This window comes from Oncorhynchus mykiss, chromosome 13 (assembly GCF_013265735.2).
Source record: "Oncorhynchus mykiss isolate Arlee chromosome 13, USDA_OmykA_1.1, whole genome shotgun sequence".
NCBI classification, from domain to species: domain Eukaryota; kingdom Metazoa; phylum Chordata; class Actinopteri; order Salmoniformes; family Salmonidae; genus Oncorhynchus; species Oncorhynchus mykiss.
The window spans coordinates 53491094-53505441 of NC_048577.1; the positions used below are offsets into that span (position 1 = coordinate 53491094).

The 14348-nt window shown below is 44.8% G+C and overlaps 11 non-coding genes across 11 annotated transcripts; all 11 read right to left on the reverse strand.

Annotated features, from left to right (window-relative positions):
- Positions 1-1129: 1129 nt before the first annotated feature.
- Positions 1130-1248, reverse strand: LOC118938565. The gene has a single exon (XR_005035774.1). It is a non-coding gene; the product is annotated as a 5S ribosomal RNA (ribosomal RNA).
- Positions 1249-2410: 1162 nt separating this feature from the next.
- On the reverse strand, positions 2411-2529 carry LOC118938560. Its single transcript, XR_005035769.1, has one exon. It is a non-coding gene; the product is annotated as a 5S ribosomal RNA (ribosomal RNA).
- A 1169-nt stretch (positions 2530-3698) lies between these two features.
- On the reverse strand, positions 3699-3817 carry LOC118938576. Its single transcript, XR_005035784.1, has one exon. It is a non-coding gene; the product is annotated as a 5S ribosomal RNA (ribosomal RNA).
- A 1162-nt stretch (positions 3818-4979) lies between these two features.
- On the reverse strand, positions 4980-5098 carry LOC118938677. Its single transcript, XR_005035883.1, has one exon. It is a non-coding gene; the product is annotated as a 5S ribosomal RNA (ribosomal RNA).
- Positions 5099-6259: 1161 nt separating this feature from the next.
- LOC118938587 lies at positions 6260-6378 on the reverse strand. The gene has a single exon (XR_005035795.1). It is a non-coding gene; the product is annotated as a 5S ribosomal RNA (ribosomal RNA).
- Positions 6379-7541: 1163 nt separating this feature from the next.
- Positions 7542-7660, reverse strand: LOC118938598. The gene has a single exon (XR_005035806.1). It is a non-coding gene; the product is annotated as a 5S ribosomal RNA (ribosomal RNA).
- Positions 7661-8829: 1169 nt separating this feature from the next.
- On the reverse strand, positions 8830-8948 carry LOC118938609. The gene has a single exon (XR_005035817.1). It is a non-coding gene; the product is annotated as a 5S ribosomal RNA (ribosomal RNA).
- Positions 8949-10116: 1168 nt separating this feature from the next.
- Positions 10117-10235, reverse strand: LOC118938620. Its single transcript, XR_005035827.1, has one exon. It is a non-coding gene; the product is annotated as a 5S ribosomal RNA (ribosomal RNA).
- Positions 10236-11403: 1168 nt separating this feature from the next.
- LOC118938631 lies at positions 11404-11522 on the reverse strand. Its single transcript, XR_005035838.1, has one exon. It is a non-coding gene; the product is annotated as a 5S ribosomal RNA (ribosomal RNA).
- A 1168-nt stretch (positions 11523-12690) lies between these two features.
- LOC118938641 lies at positions 12691-12809 on the reverse strand. The gene has a single exon (XR_005035848.1). It is a non-coding gene; the product is annotated as a 5S ribosomal RNA (ribosomal RNA).
- A 1169-nt stretch (positions 12810-13978) lies between these two features.
- On the reverse strand, positions 13979-14097 carry LOC118938646. The gene has a single exon (XR_005035852.1). It is a non-coding gene; the product is annotated as a 5S ribosomal RNA (ribosomal RNA).
- Between the last annotated feature and the right edge of the window lie 251 nt (positions 14098-14348).

Below are 14348 nucleotides of genomic sequence, written 5' to 3' on the forward strand. Positions count from 1 at the left end.
CCGCTCATTCATCGGGAGACAGAGAAATGTCCACGTTGTGACACACTGACAAAGCTCAAACCTTGCTTACATTTCCTTTCCAGCCCATATATTTCACTCTTGTGGGGGGGGGAGAGGGCATATCCTATGTTCACACTTATGACAACTTCATGGACTAGGGCCCTATATAATACGGAATCGCGGAATCCAGACTTTAAACCGAAATTCAACAATATTCAAAAATGTTTTGAACTAAGGAGGAAATCAACTAAATCCTTTCAACTTGTTAGAAAATGCATTCATTTGCCCAAGAGAATCATTAGACATCAACAAAATGCATCAGTGATTCGTATTTCCACGCAACTTTCAGAAACAGCACAGGACTGCCCAGTTTCTGTGCGCATGCGTGCGGAGCGCGCGCAGGTCTACACTTTGTGTAGCCGTTAGCGTTGAGGCTAATGATTACCTTCTTCTGGTAGAGAAGGAAAGGCTTCCCACAAAAACCTTCTCAATCAAATGTTAACTGCAAAGTAGCCTATGCCAGCTTGGCAGAATTATATCATCATTATTTGCATCAATCCAGTGGCCATTTGTTTTGCAAACTCCGCAATCACATGAGCGCTACAGCAACACCGCTTAACCAAACAAAGGTCTCTTCCTGGCGCACACTTGCGTTTAAAGGGTAACTACACCCCAAAATCGATATGTCTTCAATTTTTCCCAGACCTCAAAAGTGGTCTCCTGCTAGGGTTTTAAATGTTGTCGTGGACATAGAACATCCAATCGTGTTATATTTCGATTAAAAAGGTGTGCTTTTGAGAGCGAAAACCTGGAGAAGCAGGGATAAACGGTAAACCGGGAAATGTAAACGGAGGAGAGGGGGAATTTTTGGGGGGGGGGGGTCAGGCAAAACATTGATGGGATTTTACAGGGCCCTAATGGACGACAGACATTGACAGTCTAAAAACAAATGCTGAATGTAGTGCCTACATTTCGAGGGAAACGCACTGTCCATGATTGGATTTGATCAGGGCAGGGCAGCACTAACAAACTGCATGTAGTCCAATAAAAAGACACAACATTATTAGGGCGATAAATAAAAGGCAGTTGCTCCACGCATGACACAAGAGTACCCTCTACTGGAGCAAAAAGCTTACAGCACCTGGTATTCCCAGGCGGTCTCCCATCCAAGTACTAACCAGGCCCGACCCTGCTTAGCTTCCGAGATCGGACGAGATCGGGCGTATTCAGGCTGGTATGGCCGTAAGCGAAGGGAACCCTCTTGGTACACTATATAAAGTCAATGTGCCGCTCATTCATCGGGAGACAGAGAAATGTCCACGTTGTGACACACTGACAAAGCTCAAACCTTGCTTACATTTCCTTTCCAGCCCATATATTTCACTCTTGTGGGGGGGGGAGAGGGCATATCCTATGTTCACACTTATGACAACTTCATGGACTAGGGCCCTATATAATACGGAATCGCGGAATCCAGACTTTAAACCGAAATTCAACAATATTCAAAAATGTTTTGAACTAAGGAGGAAATCAACTAAATCCTTTCAACTTGTTAGAAAATGCATTCATTTGCCCAAGAGAATCATTAGACATCAACAAAATGCATCAGTGATTCGTATTTCCACGCAACTTTCAGAAACAGCACAGGACTGCCCAGTTTCTGTGCGCATGCGTGCGGAGCGCGCGCAGGTCTACACTTTGTGTAGCCGTTAGCGTTGAGGCTAATGATTACCTTCTTCTGGTAGAGAAGGAAAGGCTTCCCACAAAAACCTTCTCAATCAAATGTTAACTGCAAAGTAGCCTATGCCAGCTTGGCAGAATTATATCATCATTATTTGCATCAATCCAGTGGCCATTTGTTTTGCAAACTCCGCAATCACATGAGCGCTACAGCAACACCGCTTAACCAAACAAAGGTCTCTTCCTGGCGCACACTTGCGTTTAAAGGGTAACTACACCCCAAAATCGATATGTCTTCAATTTTTCCCAGACCTCAAAAGTGGTCTCCTGCTAGGGTTTTAAATGTTGTCGTGGACATAGAACATCCAATCGTGTTATATTTCGATTAAAAAGGTGTGCTTTTGAGAGCGAAAACCTGGAGAAGCAGGGATAAACGGTAAACCGGGAAATGTAAACGGAGGAGAGGGGGAATTTTTGGGGGGGGGGGGTCAGGCAAAACATTGAAGGGATTTTACAGGGCCCTAATGGACGACAGACATTGACAGTCTAAAAACAAATGCTGAATGTAGTGCCTACATTTCGAGGGAAACGCACTGTCCATGATTGGATTTGATCAGGGCAGGGCAGCACTAACAAACTGCATGTAGTCCAATAAAAAGACACAACATTATTAGGGCGATAAATAAAAGGCAGTTGCTCCACGCATGACACTACCTCTACTGGAGCAAAAAGCTTACAGCACCTGGTATTCCCAGGCGGTCTCCCATCCAAGTACTAACCAGGCCCAACCCTGCTTAGCTTCCGAGATCGGACGAGATCGGGCGTATTCAGGCTGGTATGGCCGTAAGCGAAGGGAACCCTCTTGGTACACTATATAAAGTCAATGTGCCGCTCATTCATCGGGAGACAGAGAAATGTCCACGTTGTGACACACTGACAAAGCTCAAACCTTGCTTACATTTCCTTTCCAGCCCATATATTTCACTCTTGTGGGGGGGGGGAGAGGGCATATCCTATGTTCACACTTATGACAACTTCATGGACTAGGGCCCTATATAATACGGAATCGCGGAATCCAGACTTTAAACCGAAATTCAACAATATTCAAAAATGTTTTGAACTAAGGAGGAAATCAACTAAATCCTTTCAACTTGTTAGAAAATGCATTCATTTGCCCAAGAGAATCATTAGACATCAACAAAATGCATCAGTGATTCGTATTTCCACGCAACTTTCAGAAACAGCACAGGACTGCCCAGTTTCTGTGCGCATGCGTGCGGAGCGCGCGCAGGTCTACACTTTGTGTAGCCGTTAGCGTTGAGGCTAATGATTACCTTCTTCTGGTAGAGAAGGAAAGGCTTCCCACAAAAACCTTCTCAATCAAATGTTAACTGCAAAGTAGCCTATGCCAGCTTGGCAGAATTATATCATCATTATTTGCATCAATCCAGTGGCCATTTGTTTTGCAAACTCCGCAATCACATGAGCGCTACAGCAACACCGCTTAACCAAACAAAGGTCTCTTCCTGGCGCACACTTGCGTTTAAAGGGTAACTACACCCCAAAATCGATATGTCTTCAATTTTTCCCAGACCTCAAAAGTGGTCTCCTGCTAGGGTTTTAAATGTTGTCGTGGACATAGAACATCCAATCGTGTTATATTTCGATTAAAAAGGTGTGCTTTTGAGAGCGAAAACCTGGAGAAGCAGGGATAAACGGTAAACCGGGAAATGTAAACGGAGGAGAGGGGGAATTTTTTTGGGGGGGGGGTCAGGCAAAACATTGAAGGGATTTTACAGGGCCCTAATGGACGACAGACATTGACAGTCTAAAAACAAATGCTGAATGTAGTGCCTACATTTCGAGGGAAACGCACTGTCCATGATTGGATTTGATCAGGGCAGGGCAGCACTAACAAACTGCATGTAGTCCAATAAAAAGACACAACATTATTAGGGCGATAAATAAAAGGCAGTTGCTCCACGCATGACACAAGAGTACCCTCTACTGGAGCAAAAAGCTTACAGCACCTGGTATTCCCAGGCGGTCTCCCATCCAAGTACTAACCAGGCCCGACCCTGCTTAGCTTCCGAGATCGGACGAGATCGGGCGTATTCAGGCTGGTATGGCCGTAAGCGAAGGGAACCCTCTTGGTACACTATATAAAGTCAATGTGCCGCTCATTCATCGGGAGACAGAGAAATGTCCACGTTGTGACACACTGACAAAGCTCAAACCTTGCTTACATTTCCTTTCCAGCCCATATATTTCACTCTTGTGGGGGGGGGAGAGGGCATATCCTATGTTCACACTTATGACAACTTCATGGACTAGGGCCCTATATAATACGGAATCACGGAATCCAGACTTTAAACCGAAATTCAACAATATTCAAAAATGTTTTGAACTAAGGAGGAAATCAACTAAATCCTTTCAACTTGTTAGAAAATGCATTCATTTGCCCAAGAGAATCATTAGACATCAACAAAATGCATCAGTGATTCGTATTTCCACGCAACTTTCAGAAACAGCACAGGACTGCCCAGTTTCTGTGCGCATGCGTGCGGAGCGCGCGCAGGTCTACACTTTGTGTAGCCGTTAGCGTTGAGGCTAATGATTACCTTCTTCTGGTAGAGAAGGAAAGGCTTCCCACAAAAACCTTCTCAATCAAATGTTAACTGCAAAGTAGCCTATGCCAGCTTGGCAGAATTATATCATCATTATTTGCATCAATCCAGTGGCCATTTGTTTTGCAAACTCCGCAATCACATGAGCGCTACAGCAACACCGCTTAACCAAACAAAGGTCTCTTCCTGGCGCACACTTGAGTTTAAAGGGTAACTACACCCCAAAATCGATATGTCTTCAATTTTTCCCAGACCTCAAAAGTGGTCTCCTGCTAGGGTTTTAAATGTTGTCGTGGACATAGAACATCCAATCGTGTTATATTTCGATTAAAAAGGTGTGCTTTTGAGAGCGAAAACCTGGAGAAGCAGGGATAAACGGTAAACCGGGAAATGTAAACGGAGGAGAGGGGGAATTTTTGGGGGGGGGGGGTCAGGCAAAACATTGAAGGGATTTTACAGGGCCCTAATGGACGACAGACATTGACAGTCTAAAAACAAATGCTGAATGTAGTGCCTACATTTCGAGGGAAACGCACTGTCCATGATTGGATTTGATCAGGGCAGGGCAGCACTAACAAACTGCATGTAGTCCAATAAAAAGACACAACATTATTAGGGCGATAAATAAAAGGCAGTTGCTCCACGCATGACACTACCTCTACTGGAGCAAAAAGCTTACAGCACCTGGTATTCCCAGGCGGTCTCCCATCCAAGTACTAACCAGGCCCGACCCTGCTTAGCTTCCGAGATCGGACGAGATCGGGCGTATTCAGGCTGGTATGACCGTAAGCGAAGGGAACCCTCTTGGTACACTATATAAAGTCAATGTGCCGCTCATTCATCGGGAGACAGAGAAATGTCCACGTTGTGACACACTGACAAAGCTCAAACCTTGCTTACATTTCCTTTCCAGCCCATATATTTCACTCTTGTGGGGGGGGGAGAGGGCATATCCTATGTTCACACTTATGACAACTTCATGGACTAGGGCCCTATATAATACGGAATCGCGGAATCCAGACTTTAAACCGAAATTCAACAATATTCAAAAATGTTTTGAACTAAGGAGGAAATCAACTAAATCCTTTCAACTTGTTAGAAAATGCATTCATTTGCCCAAGAGAATCATTAGACATCAACAAAATGCATCAGTGATTCGTATTTCCACGCAACTTTCAGAAACAGCACAGGACTGCCCAGTTTCTGTGCGCATGCGTGCGGAGCGCGCGCAGGTCTACACTTTGTGTAGCCGTTAGCGTTGAGGCTAATGATTACCTTCTTCTGGTAGAGAAGGAAAGGCTTCCCACAAAAACCTTCTCAATGAAATGTTAACTGCAAAGTAGCCTATGCCAGCTTGGCAGAATTATATCATCATTATTTGCATCAATCCAGTGGCCATTTGTTTTGCAAACTCCGCAATCACATGAGCGCTACAGCAACACCGCTTAACCAAACAAAGGTCTCTTCCTGGCGCACACTTGCGTTTAAAGGGTAACTACACCCCAAAATCGATATGTCTTCAATTTTTCCCAGACCTCAAAAGTGGTCTCCTGCTAGGGTTTTAAATGTTGTCGTGGACATAGAACATCCAATCGTGTTATATTTCGATTAAAAAGGTGTGCTTTTGAGAGCGAAAACCTGGAGAAGCAGGGATAAACGGTAAACCGGGAAATGTAAACGGAGGAGAGGGGGAATTTTTGGGGGGGGGGGTCAGGCAAAACATTGAAGGGATTTTACAGGGCCCTAATGGACGACAGACATTGACAGTCTAAAAACAAATGCTGAATGTAGTGCCTACATTTCGAGGGAAACGCACTGTCCATGATTGGATTTGATCAGGGCAGGGCAGCACTAACAAACTGCATGTAGTCCAATAAAAAGACACAACATTATTAGGGCGATAAATAAAAGGCAGTTGCTCCACGCATGACACTACCTCTACTGGAGCAAAAAGCTTACAGCACCTGGTATTCCCAGGCGGTCTCCCATCCAAGTACTAACCAGGCCCGACCCTGCTTAGCTTCCGAGATCGGACGAGATCGGGCGTATTCAGGCTGGTATGGCCGTAAGCGAAGGGAACCCTCTTGGTACACTATATAAAGTCAATGTGCCGCTCATTCATCGGGAGACAGAGAAATGTCCACGTTGTGACACACTGACAAAGCTCAAACCTTGCTTACATTTCCTTTCCAGCCCATATATTTCACTCTTGTGGGGGGGGGGAGAGGGCATATCCTATGTTCACACTTATGACAACTTCATGGACTAGGGCCCTATATAATACGGAATCGCGGAATCCAGACTTTAAACCGAAATTCAACAATATTCAAAAATGTTTTGAACTAAGGAGGAAATCAACTAAATCCTTTCAACTTGTTAGAAAATGCATTCATTTGCCCAAGAGAATCATTAGACATCAACAAAATGCATCAGTGATTCGTATTTCCACGCAACTTTCAGAAACAGCACAGGACTGCCCAGTTTCTGTGCGCATGCGTGCGGAGCGCGCGCAGGTCTACACTTTGTGTAGCCGTTAGCGTTGAGGCTAATGATTACCTTCTTCTGGTAGAGAAGGAAAGGCTTCCCACAAAAACCTTCTCAATCAAATGTTAACTGCAAAGTAGCCTATGCCAGCTTGGCAGAATTATATCATCATTATTTGCATCAATCCAGTGGCCATTTGTTTTGCAAACTCCGCAATCACATGAGCGCTACAGCAACACCGCTTAACCAAACAAAGGTCTCTTCCTGGCGCACACTTGCGTTTAAAGGGTAACTACACCCCAAAATCGATATGTCTTCAATTTTTCCCAGACCTCAAAAGTGGTCTCCTGCTAGGGTTTTAAATGTTGTCGTGGACATAGAACATCCAATCGTGTTATATTTCGATTAAAAAGGTGTGCTTTTGAGAGCGAAAACCTGGAGAAGCAGGGATAAACGGTAAACCGGGAAATGTAAACGGAGGAGAGGGGGAGTTTTTTGGGGGGGGGGGTCAGGCAAAACATTGAAGGGATTTTACAGGGCCCTAATGGACGACAGACATTGACAGTCTAAAAACAAATGCTGAATGTAGTGCCTACATTTCGAGGGAAACGCACTGTCCATGATTGGATTTGATCAGGGCAGGGCAGCACTAACAAACTGCATGTAGTCCAATAAAAAGACACAACATTATTAGGGCGATAAATAAAAGGCAGTTGCTCCACGCATGACACTACCTCTACTGGAGCAAAAAGCTTACAGCACCTGGTATTCCCAGGCGGTCTCCCATCCAAGTACTAACCAGGCCCGACCCTGCTTAGCTTCCGAGATCGGACGAGATCGGGCGTATTCAGGCTGGTATGGCCGTAAGCGAAGGGAACCCTCTTGGTACACTATATAAAGTCAATGTGCCGCTCATTCATCGGGAGACAGAGAAATGTCCACGTTGTGACACACTGACAAAGCTCAAACCTTGCTTACATTTCCTTTCCAGCCCATATATTTCACTCTTGTGGGGGGGGGAGAGGGCATATCCTATGTTCACACTTATGACAACTTCATGGACTAGGGCCCTATATAATACGGAATCGCGGAATCCAGACTTTAAACCGAAATTCAACAATATTCAAAAATGTTTTGAACTAAGGAGGAAATCAACTAAATCCTTTCAACTTGTTAGAAAATGCATTCATTTGCCCAAGAGAATCATTAGACATCAACAAAATGCATCAGTGATTCGTATTTCCACGCAACTTTCAGAAACAGCACAGGACTGCCCAGTTTCTGTGCGCATGCGTGCGGAGCGCGCGCAGGTCTACACTTTGTGTAGCCGTTAGCGTTGAGGCTAATGATTACCTTCTTCTGGTAGAGAAGGAAAGGCTTCCCACAAAAACCTTCTCAATCAAATGTTAACTGCAAAGTAGCCTATGCCAGCTTGGCAGAATTATATCATCATTATTTGCATCAATCCAGTGGCCATTTGTTTTGCAAACTCCGCAATCACATGAGGCTACAGCAACACCGCTTAACCAAACAAAGGTCTCTTCCTGGCGCACACTTGCGTTTAAAGGGTAACTACACCCCAAAATCGATATGTCTTCAATTTTTCCCAGACCTCAAAAGTGGTCTCCTGCTAGGGTTTTAAATGTTGTCGTGGACATAGAACATCCAATCGTGTTATATTTCGATTAAAAAGGTGTGCTTTTGAGAGCGAAAACCTGGAGAAGCAGGGATAAACGGTAAACCGGGAAATGTAAACGGAGGAGAGGGGGAATTTTTTTTGGGGGGGGGGGTCAGGCAAAACATTGAAGGGATTTTACAGGGCCCTAATGGACGACAGACATTGACAGTCTAAAAACAAATGCTGAATGTAGTGCCTACATTTCGAGGGAAACGCACTGTCCATGATTGGATTTGATCAGGGCAGGGCAGCACTAACAAACTGCATGTAGTCCAATAAAAAGACACAACATTATTAGGGCGATAAATAAAAGGCAGTTGCTCCACGCATGACACAAGAGTACCCTCTACTGGAGCAAAAAGCTTACAGCACCTGGTATTCCCAGGCGGTCTCCCATCCAAGTACTAACCAGGCCCGACCCTGCTTAGCTTCCGAGATCGGACGAGATCGGGCGTATTCAGGCTGGTATGGCCGTAAGCGAAGGGAACCCTCTTGGTACACTATATAAAGTCAATGTGCCGCTCATTCATCGGGAGACAGAGAAATGTCCACGTTGTGACACACTGACAAAGCTCAAACCTTGCTTACATTTCCTTTCCAGCCCATATATTTCACTCTTGTGGGGGGGGGAGAGGGCATATCCTATGTTCACACTTATGACAACTTCATGGACTAGGGCCCTATATAATACGGAATCGCGGAATCCAGACTTTAAACCGAAATTCAACAATATTCAAAAATGTTTTGAACTAAGGAGGAAATCAACTAAATCCTTTCAACTTGTTAGAAAATGCATTAATTTGCCCAAGAGAATCATTAGACATCAACAAAATGCATCAGTGATTCGTATTTCCACGCAACTTTCAGAAACAGCACAGGACTGCCCAGTTTCTGTGCGCATGCGTGCGGAGCGCGCGCAGGTCTACACTTTGTGTAGCCGTTAGCGTTGAGGCTAATGATTACCTTCTTCTGGTAGAGAAGGAAAGGCTTCCCACAAAAACCTTCTCAATGAAATGTTAACTGCAAAGTAGCCTATGCCAGCTTGGCAGAATTATATCATCATTATTTGCATCAATCCAGTGGCCATTTGTTTTGCAAACTCCGCAATCACATGAGCGCTACAGCAACACCGCTTAACCAAACAAAGGTCTCTTCCTGGCGCACACTTGCGTTTAAAGGGTAACTACACCCCAAAATCGATATGTCTTCAATTTTTCCCAGACCTCAAAAGTGGTCTCCTGCTAGGGTTTTAAATGTTGTCGTGGACATAGAACATCCAATCGTGTTATATTTCGATTAAAAAGGTGTGCTTTTGAGAGCGAAAACCTGGAGAAGCAGGGATAAACGGTAAACCGGGAAATGTAAACGGAGGAGAGGGGGAATTTTTTTGGGGGGGGGGTCAGGCAAAACATTGAAGGGATTTTACAGGGCCCTAATGGACGACAGACATTGACAGTCTAAAAACAAATGCTGAATGTAGTGCCTACATTTCGAGGGAAACGCACTGTCCATGATTGGATTTGATCAGGGCAGGGCAGCACTAACAAACTGCATGTAGTCCAATAAAAAGACACAACATTATTAGGGCGATAAATAAAAGGCAGTTGCTCCACGCATGACACAAGAGTACCCTCTACTGGAGCAAAAAGCTTACAGCACCTGGTATTCCCAGGCGGTCTCCCATCCAAGTACTAACCAGGCCCGACCCTGCTTAGCTTCCGAGATCGGACGAGATCGGGCGTATTCAGGCTGGTATGGCCGTAAGCGAAGGGAACCCTCTTGGTACACTATATAAAGTCAATGTGCCGCTCATTCATCGGGAGACAGAGAAATGTCCACGTTGTGACACACTGACAAAGCTCAAACCTTGCTTACATTTCCTTTCCAGCCCATATATTTCACTCTTGTGGGGGGGGGAGAGGGCATATCCTATGTTCACACTTATGACAACTTCATGGACTAGGGCCCTATATAATACGGAATCGCGGAATCCAGACTTTAAACCGAAATTCAACAATATTCAAAAATGTTTTGAACTAAGGAGGAAATCAACTAAATCCTTTCAACTTGTTAGAAAATGCATTAATTTGCCCAAGAGAATCATTAGACATCAACAAAATGCATCAGTGATTCGTATTTCCACGCAACTTTCAGAAACAGCACAGGACTGCCCAGTTTCTGTGCGCATGCGTGCGGAGCGCGCGCAGGTCTACACTTTGTGTAGCCGTTAGCGTTGAGGCTAATGATTACCTTCTTCTGGTAGAGAAGGAAAGGCTTCCCACAAAAACCTTCTCAATGAAATGTTAACTGCAAAGTAGCCTATGCCAGCTTGGCAGAATTATATCATCATTATTTGCATCAATCCAGTGGCCATTTGTTTTGCAAACTCCGCAATCACATGAGCGCTACAGCAACACCGCTTAACCAAACAAAGGTCTCTTCCTGGCGCACACTTGCGTTTAAAGGGTAACTACACCCCAAAATCGATATGTCTTCAATTTTTCCCAGACCTCAAAAGTGGTCTCCTGCTAGGGTTTTAAATGTTGTCGTGGACATAGAACATCCAATCGTGTTATATTTCGATTAAAAAGGTGTGCTTTTGAGAGCGAAAACCTGGAGAAGCAGGGATAAACGGTAAACCGGGAAATGTAAACGGAGGAGAGGGGGAATTTTTTTGGGGGGGGGGTCAGGCAAAACATTGAAGGGATTTTACAGGGCCCTAATGGACGACAGACATTGACAGTCTAAAAACAAATGCTGAATGTAGTGCCTACATTTCGAGGGAAACGCACTGTCCATGATTGGATTTGATCAGGGCAGGGCAGCACTAACAAACTGCATGTAGTCCAATAAAAAGACACAACATTATTAGGGCGATAAATAAAAGGCAGTTGCTCCACGCATGACACAAGAGTACCCTCTACTGGAGCAAAAAGCTTACAGCACCTGGTATTCCCAGGCGGTCTCCCATCCAAGTACTAACCAGGCCCGACCCTGCTTAGCTTCCGAGATCGGACGAGATCGGGCGTATTCAGGCTGGTATGGCCGTAAGCGAAGGGAACCCTCTTGGTACACTATATAAAGTCAATGTGCCGCTCATTCATCGGGAGACAGAGAAATGTCCACGTTGTGACACACTGACAAAGCTCAAACCTTGCTTACATTTCCTTTCCAGCCCATATATTTCACTCTTGTGGGGGGGGGAGAGGGCATATCCTATGTTCACACTTATGACAACTTCATGGACTAGGGCCCTATATAATACGGAATCGCGGAATCCAGACTTTAAACCGAAATTCAACAATATTCAAAAATGTTTTGAACTAAGGAGGAAATCAACTAAATCCTTTCAACTTGTTAGAAAATGCATTCATTTGCCCAAGAGAATCATTAGACATCAACAAAATGCATCAGTGATTCGTATTTCCACGCAACTTTCAGAAACAGCACAGGACTGCCCAGTTTCTGTGCGCATGCGTGCGGAGCGCGCGCAGGTCTACACTTTGTGTAGCCGTTAGCGTTGAGGCTAATGATTACCTTCTTCTGGTAGAGAAGGAAAGGCTTCCCACAAAAACCTTCTCAATGAAATGTTAACTGCAAAGTAGCCTATGCCAGCTTGGCAGAATTATATCATCATTATTTGCATCAATCCAGTGGCCATTTGTTTTGCAAACTCCGCAATCACATGAGCGCTACAGCAACACCGCTTAACCAAACAAAGGTCTCTTCCTGGCGCACACTTGCGTTTAAAGGGTAACTACACCCCAAAATCGATATGTCTTCAATTTTTCCCAGACCTCAAAAGTGGTCTCCTGCTAGGGTTTTAAATGTTGTCGTGGACATAGAACATCCAATCGTGTTATATTTCGATTAAAAAGGTGTGCTTTTGAGAGCGAAAACCTGGAGAAGCAGGGATAAACGGTAAACCGGGAAATGTAAACGGAGGAGAGGGGGAATTTTTTTGGGGGGGGGGTCAGGCAAAACATTGAAGGGATTTTACAGGGCCCTAATGGACGACAGACATTGACAGTCTAAAAACAAATGCTGAATGTAGTGCCTACATTTCGAGGGAAACGCACTGTCCATGATTGGATTTGATCAGGGCAGGGCAGCACTAACAAACTGCATGTAGTCCAATAAAAAGACACAACATTATTAGGGCGATAAATAAAAGGCAGTTGCTCCACGCATGACACAAGAGTACCCTCTACTGGAGCAAAAAGCTTACAGCACCTGGTATTCCCAGGCGGTCTCCCATCCAAGTACTAACCAGGCCCGACCCTGCTTAGCTTCCGAGATCGGACGAGATCGGGCGTATTCAGGCTGGTATGGCCGTAAGCGAAGGGAACCCTCTTGGTACACTATATAAAGTCAATGTGCCGCTCATTCATCGGGAGACAGAGAAATGTCCACGTTGTGACACACTGACAAAGCTCAAACCTTGCTTACATTTCCTTTCCAGCCCATATATTTCACTCTTGTGGGGGGGGGAGAGGGCATATCCTATGTTCACACTTATGACAACTTCATGGACTAGGGCCCTATATAATACGGAATCGCGGAATCCAGACTTTAAACCGAAATTCAACAATATTCAAAAATGTTTTGAACTAAGGAGGAAATCAACTAAATCCTTTCAACTTGTTAGAAAATGCATTCATTTGCCCAAGAGAATCATTAGACATCAACAAAATGCATCAGTGATTCGTATTTCCACGCAACTTTCAGAAACAGCACAGGACTGCCCAGTTTCTGTGCGCATGCGTGCGGAGCGCGCGCAGGTCTACACTTTGTGTAGCCGTTAGCGTTGAGGCTAATGATTACCTTCTTCTGGTAGAGAAGGAAAGGCTTCCCACAAAAACCTTCTCAATGAAATGTTAACTGCAAAGTAGCCTATGCCAGCTTGGCAGAATTATATCATCATTATTTGCATCAATCCAGTGGCCATTTGTTTTGCAAACTCCGCAATCACATGAGCGCTACAGCAACACCGCTTAACCAAACAAAGGTCTCTTCCTGGCGCACACTTGCGTTTAAAGGGTAACTACACCCCAAAATCGATATGTCTTCAATTTTTCCCAGACCTCAAAAGTGGTCTCCTGCTAGGGTTTTAAATGTTGTCGTGGACATAGAACATCCAATCGTGTTATATTTCGATTAAAAAGGTGTGCTTTTGAGAGCGAAAACCTGGAGAAGCAGGGATAAACGGTAAACCGGGAAATGTAAACGGAGGAGAGGGGGAATTTTTTTTGGGGGGGGGGTCAGGCAAAACATTGAAGGGATTTTACAGGGCCCTAATGGACGACAGACATTGACAGTCTAAAAACAAATGCTGAATGTAGTGCCTACATTTCGAGGGAAACGCACTGTCCATGATTGGATTTGATCAGGGCAGGGCAGCACTAACAAACTGCATGTAGTCCAATAAAAAGACACAACATTATTAGGGCGATAAATAAAAGGCAGTTGCTCCACGCATGACACAAGAGTACCCTCTACTGGAGCAAAAAGCTTACAGCACCTGGTATTCCCAGGCGGTCTCCCATCCAAGTACTAACCAGGCCCGACCCTGCTTAGCTTCCGAGATCGGACGAGATCGGGCGTATTCAGGCTGGTATGGCCGTAAGCAAAGGGAACCCTCTTGGTACACTATATAAAGTCAATGTGCCGCTCATTCATCGGGAGACAGAGAAATGTCCACGTTGTGACACACTGACAAAGCTCAAACCTTGCTTACATTTCCTTTCCAGCCCATATATTTCACTCTTGTGGGGGGGGGAGAGGGCATATCCTATGTTCACACTTATGACAACTTCATGGACTAGGGCCCTATATAATACGGAATCGCGGAATCCAGACTTTAAACCGAAATTCAACAA